The following is a 15014-nucleotide window of genomic DNA, read 5'->3' on the forward strand; positions in this document are numbered from 1 at the left end:
TAAAACAAGTAAGAAATTATAGTCGGGCGAGGCCGACCATATAATACCCTACACCTGTTACAAAAATAAAATGTGAATTAGTTTTCATAATAAAGCATTTAAGTTGAATTGTACCTTGCCTCAGACATACTTAAGCCATTTATTGTTTTATAAAATTGTGGACATTTATGTCCAATTTTGAAGGGCCTTTTTATAGGGGCTAGGGTCAAATGAAGCCTAGTATAGAACTTGGTTTTACAGCTTTTTGTCGAGATACGAGTATATTAAACATAGTTATGAACTTAAAAGGCCTATTCGGCGGGTTCAGTTGTATGGGGGCTAGGTGAAATAATGAACCGATCTTAACCATTTTCAATAGGCTGGAACAATAGAATATCATTTTCAATAGGATTCGTCTCCGGTACCGTAGAATATCATGTGCTAATTTCGTTGAATTATCTCCAAAATTGCGACCTGTAGTTTGATTACAAGGTTTACAAGCCCTTTTCGGGGGTTCAGTTGTATGGGGGCTAGGTGAAATAATGGACCGATCTTAACCATTTTCAATAGGCTTCGTCCCTGGGACAATAGAAGATCATGTACCAAATGTCATTGAAGTATCTTCAAAATTGCGTTTACATGGACGGACAGACGGACGGATATAGCTAAATCGAAATGATTCTAAGTCGGTTGGTATACTTTAAGGTGGGTATAGGACCAATATTATTGTATGTTACAAACATCAGCACAAACCCAATATACCCTCCCCACTAAAGTGGTGTAGGGTATAAATATGATAATAGCGATGAATTTGATATAAACAAGTTCTGACGAAACAAAGTCAATATACAAAATTGTATGAGAATCGGTTCATAACTGATCCTACTCACATATAAATTACTTTTACGCATTTGACCAAATTAAAAATACGAGTACAACGATGAAATTCGAAACAAATAAGTGTTATACGAACTGATATTTTTCAACCAAATTTTACGACGATCGATCCATAATTCAATCCACCGCTTATACATACCCAGTGAAAACTAGGTAGTGGCTTTCAATTGTAATTACTTATCTAACAACATACTTTTCAATGACTACATATTGTCTGGATTACATAGAAGTAGTCTAATAAGATCTTGCTAATAATGTGTCATCCTGTCAGTGAAGATATAAAGCTGTTTACGTTTTTTCATATGATTTACAACGACTACTTTTTCGAATTACCTTTAATCGTTTGTGGTAAGTACTTGCCTCTAATAACTTAAATGCTATTAAAATAATGACTTAAAATGCTATTTTGAAAGTAAATTTTAGTATTTTAACCCCTTACATGGTAATGAAAGTTTTTACTGTGTATATGTTCATGGTTTAAAAATTGATCAAAAATAAATTTGTAATTCGAAAGAGCTCGGTACATAATAGACTTAAGCCCTATTCAAAATATTATCCTGATGTTTATAGAAGAGCATTCCTTTTAAGGCATATGGTTTGATGGTGGGTATACTTGTTAATTTTGTAAACTTGCAAAACCGATTACGTTTAGAAATGAAGACCTAGAGTTTTACAATTTTGCAATTTTTAGGCTGGAAGTCTTGTGTATATAATCCTGTAAAAAATTTATTTGACATATTATTCTTACCAAAGTTATTAACAATTTAGTTCAATTTCAAAGGAATTAAAAACCTTCCGTTTGTAATTTCTACAATATAATTTTCTGACCCTATAAAATATGTATATATATTCTGTATCCTTATAGATAGCGTAGTCTATTAAGCCATGCCGGTCTGTCTGTCTGTCCCTATTGAAATAAATTTTCTGAAGTCCCCAGATATCTTCGGTATTCAAATCTTCAATAATTCAAATCAGACAGCAAAATGCGTATGTGTGGTTGTATGTTGTTTTATTTTGCTTTGAGTATTTTGTGTGTTTTTGTTCCGTTTGGAGTTAGTTGTTGTTTTATGTTTTGTTATTGCTAAAGTAATGGTGGAGTTGGAAAATATAAAATAAATTGAAATGTTATAAAATTAAATTTGTTTTAAACAAATTATGGTGAAGGGTATATAAGATTCGACAAAGGCGAATATTGAACTCTTACTTGTTTAATTTACTATATAGCAAAACCCTTAAAAACAAAATAAAAAACTTACAAATTCACTAGAAAAATCATCAGATAAAGTACTTACAATTCTACTAGAAAAAGTACTTATTTTATCGAGATGTCCCAAATGTAATGTATTATTAATATTTTGCCGAAAAGTAATGCTTTATTATTTTGCCAGAAATATGCTGTTTTATTTATAGAATTAGTTACTTCAATGGTTATGTCGACATTAAACGAACGATTTTGGGTTGTAGCTTCGGAAAAAAAGGCCAAATGTGACTTTAAAAGGGCCAGAAAATGCTAAAAGGTTAAAAAAGTAGGAAAAGGCTGACTTTTCAAACTTTAAATCTGTATTAAAACAATAAAAATGTAAAGTTGGGAATTATAAAAAAACGGCGTATGTATGTACCAAACTTATTCTTGATAATTAAAAAAAGTCTGAAAAAATTGAAGAAAGGCTAATAGTTATAATGAAAGTATCCCCCTAATAAATAATCTTGTTCTTAAAACAAACTCTTAAAAGTCTTATAAAAATAGGTTTACACACAAATACAATTTTCTTTTCTGTTTGTGTAAAAATCCAGTCGCAAACGTATCGCACGTAGAGACAATTTTTCTACACTGAAAAAAATACATGCCTAATATATACAAAAAATGTCGTACATTGTACGAATCTTTCATTGTTTCGCACCACGAAATTCTTTCGTAATATCTTCGAATAAATTGAAAAAAGTGAATTTTGAATAAATATGGTAAAATTTACGAAATATTAATTTATGCAAACATTTTTGTTGATTTTAAAATAATTTTTCTAATTTTAGTTAAAAATGATTCTCCACACGAATTTTTTTTTTTTTTTTTTTTTTATAAAAATAGTTCGTGAATTATATTATACTTTTTCTTAAATTTTATAAAATTGTTGTAGTTTTATTTAATGATAATATAATTAATATCATTATGTTTAATTTCGCTAAAATTTAAGAAAAAATATTACGAAAGGTTTTAGTACTTACGTAAAAATAGAAAAAGAGTTTTATTAAATAACATTTCGTATTATACACGAAATTTTTGTAAATATTAGGAAAAAAGAAGTTACGAATTTTTTTTTCGTAAAGTTGGGCATGGATTATTTTCAGTGTAGTCATATACTAGGTGGGTATATAAGATTCTGCATAACAGAATATAACACTCTTACTTGTTGATATATCTAAGACTATAAGTCTAAATAATAATACATGTCAAACTACAGCACATAGTTCTTAATTTGTTTTCTAAGATAGATATTCTTGAATATATAACCTAGATATTTTGATTTATGCACACTTAATTAAGTAAGGTATTTACTTATAAGTATTTATGCCAAATTTTATCATAAGACGGACATTGCTATACTTTCTTAAAAATAATTTTTCTAATGTCTTTCACATTTAAGTAAAATTCAATTTTTTTAATTAAATCCCATATTCTTCTCAAATTTATGATAATATGTGTGTATACCATCTAATGAACAAATGACAAATAGAGATAATGAAATGTGCAAAATATAAATTAATCGCCAAAATATTTGTTTTGTACAAAAAGGTACGAAAATCTTATGAATCACAATTTAGAAGATAAACAAAAAAGCCTTTGCCAAATGTGTGAGTATGTGGAATACAATCCTTTTTGGGTACCAGCGAATTGAATGGTTGTATGTATGTCAGTTTACAAAAATATAATTTTCTTTATTATTATGTTATGTAAAAGCGAAACAATGTTTTTAAAATATATGTATGTTTTACATTAGAACATGTTTGAGCCAATGTAAAAAAGAACCAACATAAGAACCGAATAAATGAAACATAAATGAATGTTTCAACAAATATTTGTATTCAGTTTGACCCTTGCAGCTCTTGGAACTAGTGTCGCTGTGAAAAATAAGGTAAATTTGTTTTGAATCCATTTTCATTACAATCTTTTAACTGTTGTGTTTATGTTAACATTTAAAGTTTAAATAGCTTTTTTTAAAACTGCAGGGTGTGTTGGTATTTAAATCCTTGTAATTTTATACTACACACAGTTACAAACATAAAAGTTTATACATATTCATACTCATATGTTCTTGTACAATACATTAATTTTAACAAAAATGTAAAATGGAATATTTAAATTAATGTGTTTTCTCACAGGACTTTGAATGAATGGGTAGTTAAATAACTTTCCACATAATTTCAAATGTAGCAAATTAATGTTATTTTGTTTATAGAATTATATTATTTTAATTGTGATTTTTTAGGTGTACATAATTATGAAATCATTTGGTATATTTGGTATCACTTAGAGTATACTTACTATATTGAACATATATTAATCATACGCCCTCATGGATTAGAAATATAGATTAAAAATTGTTGTACATTTATACATATGCATGTTTATTATCCTATCATTATTAGACACAGACTACATTCTTTTAAATACTGGATATTTAATAGCACAGGAGAATATGAGTGTCTTTTGGTTTGTTTATATACATACATAAATAAGTTTACATACAGATGTACATATATAAAGCAGGTGTAGTATTAGGGTGGTCGTTTATCTGAACATTCTGAAAACAAACTTATTTATATTTTTTAACAATTATATTTATAAAAGAAAACATTTTTAATCATAATTTGGTCAAAAATAAAAGCTGTATTTGAAGTTATTAAAAAATAGACCGAAGTAACTTCCACTGAAAATGTGATTTAACTGCTTAAACAACCAAATCGATCACCCTTGTATGTAGATATTTTCGTATGTATAAATACCATCCGGTTTTCACATATTGTGTTACATAAACATATTAAAGGTGAACACTGGAACATAAATATAAATTTATTTACGTAAAGTCATATACATACACTGTAAATATGTACGAATGTCAAGCTTTTGGATATACAAGAAAATTTATATTTATTTTAATAAAAGTAAAACCAGCTACAATGGAAAAATGTACTAAAAAAGGAACAACATCAAATTTACATTACTCTAAACATATATTTGTAATACTTGTTAACAAATTATGTACGTTAAACATTAGTACGTAGAACATTAGTTAGATTAATTAGTTCTATTTTGTAAATTCAAATGATATCAAAATTTACCACATTTGCTAATATTAGTTGTCACTTATCTTGACACGAGCAAATATTTTCCCATAAATGAATTTACTTTGCATCTTTCAATTCATCAAAATGAAATTATAAAGAAATATATGTCAAATAATATTTTGGAATTAGGTCAATCGCATATTTTAAAAGTTTGACATTTTTTGTATGTTCTTCATGAACAAAACATTTATTTAATATCCTTTAGAGACATTTTTTGAGATATTTTTATACCCTATGCTTGAGATAGGAAGTTTTATTTGTAATGAACAAAATTGCTCCACCAAGTACACTAATCGTCTTAGAATAATTTCCTGAGTCAGAATAATTTGTAATCAAACTGGCAGCACCAAAGACCTCTTTTCACTACTTCTTCATTAGCATTTTAAGTCATTATTTTAACACGGTGATGTCATTGTAGGCAAGTATTTCCACGCTCGCTTGCAAATAGGGAGTTAATGAAGCACTTGCAATTTCTCTTACAAAGAAGTCGGTTAGTAAGTTGTTTTATTTTTTTAATAATAAAAAGAGTCAGCTAGAATACGAACCAGGGACTTCGGTTTTTAGTCAAATGTTCTAATCCACTGCACCACTGCTTAGCTATTTTATTGCGCGTCAAATAATGGTAAAAAAAATGTTTAAAAAAAATGGTAATTAGTAGTCGTTGAAAAGTAAGTGGCTATGGAAGTACAACGCATTACCGAGTTTTTGCTGGGTACAAATCAAACACCCAAATAATTCAGGCGTTCGATTTGAAATTTTATTGAATAAATGAATAAAATAATTTTTCCGGTCTCAAAAATTCCGCAATTTTGAGCTGATTACGGGAAAAATAATCTTAAAATTTGTGTAGAGTATTTTTAGTCCATAAATGATCTTTAGTGGGTTGGAGAGGCATATAATGTCGGAATTTTTAGCTCATTCAGAAAAGTATTTAAATTTAAAAGTATTGAAATTTATATTCCCTTATAATACAATAAAAGTCGTTTTGGGTACCAGAAATACACTAGCAAAAATTTTAATTATTTCCCCACGATAAACTCAAAATTACGGAATTTTTAACACCCATTTTAAAAAGATTGCAGACATTTTTTTGAACACTTTATACTGAGATCAAGATTTTCAATCACAAATCTTATACTAATACTAATAACATCATACTACAATCAATTTAACTTGTTCCAACTAAGTTTAATACTTGAATAGCGGAAAACTGGTCTTGTTCAGATTAACCGTTTTCTCCAGTCCTTTTGGACCAACAAAATATGTTAAAAATTTATTTTTCATTATATAAAAGTATGTGATTCTGATAATTGGTTTGTACATACTTTATTTCCAAGGCACAATTCAGTCGTTAAAAGTAATAACCCAACGCAATAACGAAGTGATTTGTAAAATTAACTTTTTGTTTGATAAAGCGTTCATCTTTGAATGTGATGCGTTCAACGCAGGGAACATATTGCAGCGAACATATTGATAATCTTACAGCTATGTCGGTAAATGCTTAACATTTACTTAAGGCATCAGTGCATTGCATTTTTTAGACAGAAACATATTTTGGTACTTACTTCCTCAGAAACAAAGAACCAGACTGTATGGCTACATTCTCTCCAGAGTTAATGTACAAAATCAACAGAAATAAGAGCTTAGCCCAAATAGCCCTATTCACTTCTATAGACTAACAAGGAATCTTTAAAATATCAAGACGCGATTAGAGGTTCACCTCAAGGGAACGTATTGTTGATTTTGTTTTTTAATAGTGCAAAGCCAGAGGTATACCATGAATTGGTTTAACACAACGATATGCGGAATGCGGACTTACTGTCTTGCCATTAGCAGCCCTAGATGCTTTTTTATTGGACCAGAACCTATTTGGTATTTCCACGCTGGGGAAAGTTTGATCGCATAGCTTCGGTATTTAAAGGTAAATTTCTGAAACCAAAAACTATTCGTTGAATTTGCAAAAACATTTATTTAAATTTTTCAATCAATTTTTGTGTTTTTTATCTTTTTGAAATGCTTATTCTGTTTACATTACGATTTCTTTACAACAAACTTCAAAATTTTCGATTTGATAATTTAATGGCATATTGTATTAAACGGTACCTTTTAACGTTAGGCTATCAGCCAAATTTTTTGCACGACACTAGTTTTACAACCCAAAGAGCAATTCTATTGGAGGGGATGGGCAATATAGTTTAAACGTACTAAACTTTTCACGAAGATGTAGAGTATAATTACGGATTATTCCAGAGTTCACTGCTTACATGCTGAAAGATAGTCAAATTAACTTTCAAGAAAGTAAGTTAATTACAAAAATGTAAGGCAAATTTTCCTTCTTGACCTCATCTTATATTTAGCTAATAATAATGATTATTGTCTGTGTTGGCCATAACAATTCAATTAATGTAATATACATCATTTAATATAAACAAAAACCATCTTAAGATGGATTCACTAATTAAAACTTTTAAGCTTGTTAATAAACATTTTAATAAACACTTGATAATCATAAGAAGGCATTAAAAGAATAATTTTAAATGGTGTTAATTTATTATCTAATTTGCATATATACGAATTTTTTGTTATTATCTTGTAATTTAAAAAATTTAAATGGTATTAATTGGCATTCAAATATGGTAGAAGTGGAGAAATAGTTAATTATGTTTCAGTGTTGCCATATGATTTGCTATTTTAGATTTCTTTTACAATACTCACAATACATTTAAATTCTTAAACACAATTGCTTTGGCTTTGAATAATGTTTAAAAGTATGCTTAAGAAGGTAAGTATAAGGGAATCTAATAAAGACCAAGTTCAAATAGAAAATAATGCTGAGGAAGTACCCCTAACAGAGATCGCGTTCTCTTAGTATTGATATTCTGATTCAAAATAATCTGTCTGATGTCATAAATTCGGCATTTAAAACTGAAACGGTTTCTCTGGGTATTGTTATAAAACTTCTTTAAAAAAATATATATAATATTTTGTATCATGTAGTGATATGTACATCATGACCTCTAGTGGACTATAAATTTAAGTATTCAAATATCCAAAAATACCAAATCTGGTATCACTATTCGTATAGCTAGCAATCCCAGGTTAAGTAGTTATATTTAACGAAGAACGATACTGACAAAGTGTTACCGTTTCAACTTTGAGAGTTAATTAAAAACAATACACTCTTGACTCTAATTTTCTTTAATTGACACTTGAATAAAAAAGTTTTATTTCTGTTTTTGTTGTTCTGCTCCCCTTTTCCTTTTTCTAATGTGTTTGAGTGTGTGTCTGATTGTGTTGTAACTGTTTTTTGTTTTTGTTTTTCAACTTACATTTGTTATCCATCCAATATTATTCTAATCCCTTTTGTCTGGCGGTTATTTTCTCGTTTTCAGCTCTTTTTATGCTGATGCTCTTCTTGTAGTTTGTTAGTTGTTGTTGTAGTTGTTTATAAAACTGTATTTGCAAGAGTTTGTTGGTATGCGTGTTTTTGGATAAATAAGTTGAGTACTATTATTATTGTTGTTATTATGAAAATATCCTTGAAATACAAAACACCATACGGCAGAGCTGAGGGTTGAGAAAACAAAAGAGGTGTGTATAGAAGAAGAAAAAACGTAAACAACAGCTACAATAATATTAACATTAACCACGCCAACAACAACAACAATAGCGGCTGTAGCAGCAGCAGCAGTAGCAACTATAAGATTAAATAACGAAGTGCGATATTGTATATAAACAGAGTAAAATTTAATTACACGAAATGTATGTCATTACCACTAAGCACGTGCTCGCTATTACTTTTACAAATACACAAACGCTTGCACGCACACCGAAACGTTACGTATACGTTCAGTGTATTTAGTTGCAAGTACCGTTATACTCATATATACATTCAAACAAACATACACTTATTTATAGATGTGTGTTAGTTACGACCTCGTTACCGGAAGTTGAATAAACTTTGTTGTTTTTGTAGATTTTTCTTATTTGTTTTTATATATTTTTTTCTATATTTTGTTCACTTTTATTTTTATAACTTGTTTATTTGCCAGCGTGTGTGCGTAGTAGTGATGTGATGATTATTAAATAAAGTACTGATTTCACTATAAATGCTGTTTACTATTGCTGTAGTTATTTTTTTACTATTTTAATTGCTTTAGTATTATTGCTGATTAGAAGGAGAAGAGTAGATAGGCTTTAGAGGATTAAATAAAGTGTATCGTATTGTAAACAAATAATTATTATGTATTTATGTACTTAATTCACTTGTGATAATATCAATTGACATAATTAACAGCTTAAATAAATATTTTCATTTACCATCCGTCATATTGTATTTGTTTTTTTTTTTTTTTTTTTGTTTTTACTTTACAATACTTTAACAGTTTTTACATTTTAAATTCTCACAGGACTTTTATTGAGTAATAGAAAAGCTCTTTTCTCTATACCATATGAGCGCACATTTTTCTTAATATTACATGTACATACATATAACTCTCGTTTGCTCAGTTCTTGTGTTCGAAAACATTATAGCCAGAATTGCATTCGTTGTTTGTCGTAAGTTTCTTCTCAGAGAGTACTAAATACTGGTACATAGGTCGATAGAATAATAACTATAGAGAACATAATAGATTTTTAAGTATTACTTTATCGGCATTCGCGGAAAATCACACTTACATACATCCACACTACATACGTACATATAAATATGCATGTGTGTATATCTTATTACGTGTATTGTTGTCTAGGACAGTGTTGCCAAATTATAACTTTTATTTCAGTCAACCAAAATGTTGGAATAGCGGACGGAATTTTGTTTTTGAAATTTGTTCTATTTTATTGACTTACCCACTTTTATATACTAACAATTTCTTATGTTCTCTAGAAGATAAGATTTGGTTGAAATGTAAAGGAAATATAATTTTAATGGCACAATTTTTCATGAAATATAATAAGTTTACTCAATTTTACACGTTTCAACCGAATTTTGGCACGATTGGGAGAAAATTTAACATCAGTTAGTTTTAGACACTGATGAACAAAAAGACCAAAGTTTGATCTGGATAACAACTTCCCAGAAACAACTTACATTGAAAAGTAATGAGTTAAAAAGCTAATAAAACCTCTTTTCACTAATTCTTCATTAGCATTTTAAGCCACGCTCGCTTACAAATAGGGAGTTAAAGAAGTACTTGCTACTTCTCTTACAAAAAAGTTGTTTAGTAAGTTGTTATGTTTTTTAATAATAAAATGAGCCAGGGAGAATACTCCACACCACCACTGCTTAGCTATACGAATTAGGGACTTCGGTTTGTTAGTCTAATGTTCTACTCCACTCCACCACTGCTTAGCTATTTCATTTCGCGTCAAATAATGGTTTTCACATACAAATTTAATTTTGGTTTCTTTTTTGTAAAACACAATTCTTAACACGCAATTAAATAAAATGTGCAAACATAATGACAAAGCCGAAAATAAAGTATTTCCATATCAAATTAAAAGAAAGTTATTGCTAAAGTACTTCTAAGTAATACAGACGGTAAGTAGTAGTCATTGAAAAGTAAGTGGTTATGTAAGTATAACCCATTACCGAGTTTTTGTTGGGTTACTAAGGATATTATTTTTTGACAAGAACTTAATATGGGAGCTTAATAAGATATTTATATCAAATTATTTCAAAAATTCGTACAAAGAAGTCCAATTTTGATGAAATGCGGTACACAGAGGGAAAAACCCCTGTAGAAAAGTACCAAAATTGACGCAATTCTTTGTCAAAAGTAACCTTAATACGTTTATTAACATTTAGGCAACGGATATGTACACAATTTAAATAACACAATAGTAACAATAAGAACAACGCATCGTCATTGCAACAACCCATTGTTGTCATTTTGATTACGCTTTGCATCATTTCGGCTATGCATCGTTGCGATTTCGACATTCTGTTTGTCAACATGGCGTTGTCAATTTTGATAATACATCGTTTTCACTTCGAAACGATATTCCATATAAATAAATAAATAAATAAATAATATGAACAAATTTTAAAATTTTCGTAGTTAGCTGCCAGTTGTAGATCGAATATTCGTTTATGATTTGACAACGTCATGTATTTTTTTTTTATTTAACAACTATCCGTACATAGTTTGACAACGGATGTTATTGAAAAATTTTATACACTTTCAATGTGGTACACACATAAATTTTTTCGCATAGATACAAAATCTAAAGTTTTTTCAACTTTCCAAAATTGTTATGATTTACATTTTATAGAGGTTTAAAGTTCATAATTTTTAAAAATTGGTTCTTTAAGTCATGAAATTTTATATCGAACATTCCGGTAGAAGTTTGTCCAAATATGGGCCGATCGGAAGAAAATTTCAAAGATTATTTTGATTATAAAAAACATTTGCAAAATTGAACTTGGTTAAGGCATTTATACTTTAAATGGCCCATTTAAAGAGTCAAATGTATGGGCACTAGGTAAGATAATAAATGAATTTCAATAATTTCCAATAGGTTCATTCTTGTTACAAAATATTCACATCTTCTAATAACAAGATTTGCAATTGTCTGTATTTCAAAGACATTGGTAAATCGCCTCAGAAAGTAAGAAAGAATGATCAGATTGAGAGATGCTTAAAGTTGGGTGCAGGTTATAAAAAGCAGCTTAGAAGCTAATATCATTTTCTGAAAGAGAATAGATTTTAACCATATTTTTCAGTTTCATTTCTGGACCATCTAAGTTCTTATGACCTACGTATTTAAAAGATGTACATTGCTTAGGTCAAATTCGTTTCCTCTTCTGTTCGTTAACCTAGATTTTGCTTCTATGTATGATAAAACACATGTCTACAGATGTATTCTGTAGGTACTAAATGTCTACGAACGCCTTTGTATCTATTTCAAAATTCTCGGAGAAATGGGAGAATTCCCTAAAATGTAAAAGTCCATTGGTTATATTTTTAACCTTTTTGAGGTTTATAGAATTTTAATTTCGATTATAAATTAATACGAAACAAATTTCAAACACTAATGTATTCAGAAGTAGTGAGAACACAAAAAGTTTTAAAAATCCGTCGGCATGACGTGAACAAAATTTTATATATTTGATGAATTATTGCTTGGCCCTTTAGTTATTTTTGGTATTAAACCTAAATTCAGAAATAAACTTGAAATTTATTTGATAACCCCTGACCCTAAAAATCACTTTTGTTGCAACACTGAATAATATGAAACGAGCACTTGTGCGTATACATGAGAAGTTTCTGTTAGTTTGTCGGCAAATAACGCTACAGACGTACAAACGAACGAACGGTGGCGGCTATTCTAATTGAACGAGAGTTGTGGATGCGGATATGGAGGACGAGTATATAACAGGATGCTGATTATGAGGCTGATGATGGCATTGTATTATTGTATTGTAATCATTAATTATGCGTAACATGTGACAAAACTACGTTGCTATATACACACAAGGATTCATTTATACATTCAAATGCACACGTACATGTCAACGACCAACTGACCGAGTTATGTACTTATGTCACAAACATAAACAATTCATGAATAAAAATGACGATGCTCATTTGCCAGATGACACTTTACGACAGCAAACATAATGACACTTTAGCTTATTGTCACATGAATGAAATGAGTTTTTTTTTTGTTTTTTTTTTTTTTTAATATTGTTTTGTATTAAACATTATTTGGTTGTTTGGTTTAAAATCACTTTTAATCACAAGCGTATGGAAAACGTTAATATTATTACACAACAATGATTTTTTAAGAGATTAATATTTCCATAGAAGATTATAGGTTTATACATAATACATTTTTTATTGATGTTTAAATCCACTTAACGTTTAATTTCTCTGTACTTGTTTGAAATATGTGATTATCATCAATGGTAATTGACAAAGCTGCATCACAACGATTAACCATAAGAGTACACTTCTACACTACATACATATGTATGTACATATGTGGGTATATATGTATGTATATACATATGTATGTAGTATAATGTCACTTTTGAACACATCAAGCAAAATAAAACATAAATGGGAAAAAAACTTTCCTCACTTTGTTTAATTTGCTTTTAGAAATAGAAAAAAATACACATTCCAAATGCTTTCACGTTTTGGAATTTTTGCAAAAACAAAAAATCTATTTAATCTATAAAAATTCCATCACCCAAATTCGCAACAAAAATCACTCACATACACTCTATACACTATTGGTTCACTTTACTTCAATTCGAATTCAAATGACTGACATGCCAACCGTCTTTCAATCAATCAGTCGTGTTAGCTTTTTTTTAAATTTTTTGTTTCTTTTTTTTAATTTTAGAATTTCCTCTTGTTTGTTTTATTTTTACTGCTAAACTCTATTACTCATACGTACAGTATGACAGTGTGTATAGTAGAGGGTAGAAGAGGTGGTTGATACACAAAAAATATCCTTATTGTTGTTTCTTTATTTATTTTTTTTTTTTATTTCTTGTGGAAATAATGTGGCGTTTTGTGAAGCGAATTTAGAACCGTCCGTGATGATGAAGCTGCGATGACTGACAACACAAAAAGATTTTTCCTGCAACACGGTGAAGAAACATTATTAAAGCTTTTATATTTACTACTACCAATTGTCCTAACGTAAGCTCTGAGAGCATCTGAAGTGGTGGATTCTCTCTGTAGTATGGTGAGTTTTACTCTATTATACTCCATATTTCTTCTCAAAGAATATTTTCTATCTGTGTGTATGGTTGTGATAAAATGTAGCGGAAAATATATACGGCGTAGTCATCATAATAATAATTTTCAGCAAAAATTATGTTTTTTTTTTTTTTTTTTTTACGCTATATGTATATAAAGTGTTAATGTCGTCAACAGCTGTGATAAGATCACGTTAAACAAGATAAACAAGAAGTCATTGAATTTTAAATTGACACTAGCAACTGTTTTTTTTTTATTTTTGCTATCTTTCTGACATTCTCCTTTTACATATTTTCCTCATTGGTTTTGTTAGTATTGCCATTATTTACATATACTAATACTATTTGACAGCAAAAAAAAGTATCTCCTCTTGTACTACATCATTTCCACATAATTCAAAAACGCTGCACAGTGGTATAGGAAAAAAAAGAGGGAAATAATTCGGTAACTTCTAAACGGTTAATCCGATTTTAATGAAATTTGGTATGCACAAAGAGGAGGTGTTGTCGAGTTTAGGTTTTGAATTTGGACCTTATAGGCCAACCAGGGGCCCGGCGGGGGGTCCTCAAATTAGGACACCTCGGCTATGTTAAATTTTTAAAACGATCCTATTTCTTCATTTGAGTTTCGATTTAAAAAAAATTTCGTATATAGAATCTCCTCATCGAGCACTATAAAAAAAAATAGCAGTAAATTATCTCTTATAGTTTAGGAGATATTCGCATTTGAATATTAAAATTTTAAAATTTTTACCGTCCTTACTTTAGTTTTTTTGATAATAGCAGGTCCAAATATTTCCGATTTTCGCCATTTTTTTTTATTTGCTTAACAACAAGTTTATATACCAAGCAGTGAAAGAATTATGTAAAAATCATGACTGAGTCCAAAGTTATAGGCATTTAAATTTAAAAAATTAAAAAAAGGCGATTTTTTGACATTTTTTTGGGAAAAAAGTATCTTTTTCTTTTTAAGTTATCTAAAAAGTTTCTAAGAAGATGTATATAGAATTTATACTTTTTGGAAAGCTGACTTTACATAAAATACGATAAATGAAACAAAACCTAAAAATTTTTGATACCG

The 15014-nt window shown here is 29.0% G+C and overlaps 1 protein-coding gene across 1 annotated transcript in view; it reads right to left on the minus strand.

Moving 5' to 3' along the window:
• LOC119616519 (Down syndrome cell adhesion molecule-like protein Dscam2) overlaps positions 1 to 13777 on the minus strand; it is a gene marked incomplete at its 3' end in the record, with an annotated part of 86150 nt that extends 72373 nt beyond the window's left edge. Inside the window, exons 1-2 of the mRNA XM_037972916.1 lie at positions 13443 to 13777; positions 8550 to 9388 (exon numbers count right to left, since the gene is read on the minus strand). The remainder of the gene's footprint in view (positions 1 to 8549; positions 9389 to 13442) is intronic.
• Positions 13778 to 15014: the final 1237 nt, after the last annotated feature.

Source organism: Lucilia sericata, unplaced genomic scaffold (genome assembly GCF_015586225.1).
Source record: "Lucilia sericata isolate MDLA Ls3-8-SP2 unplaced genomic scaffold, ASM1558622v1 Contig000077F_arrow, whole genome shotgun sequence".
Taxonomy (NCBI): domain Eukaryota; kingdom Metazoa; phylum Arthropoda; class Insecta; order Diptera; family Calliphoridae; genus Lucilia; species Lucilia sericata.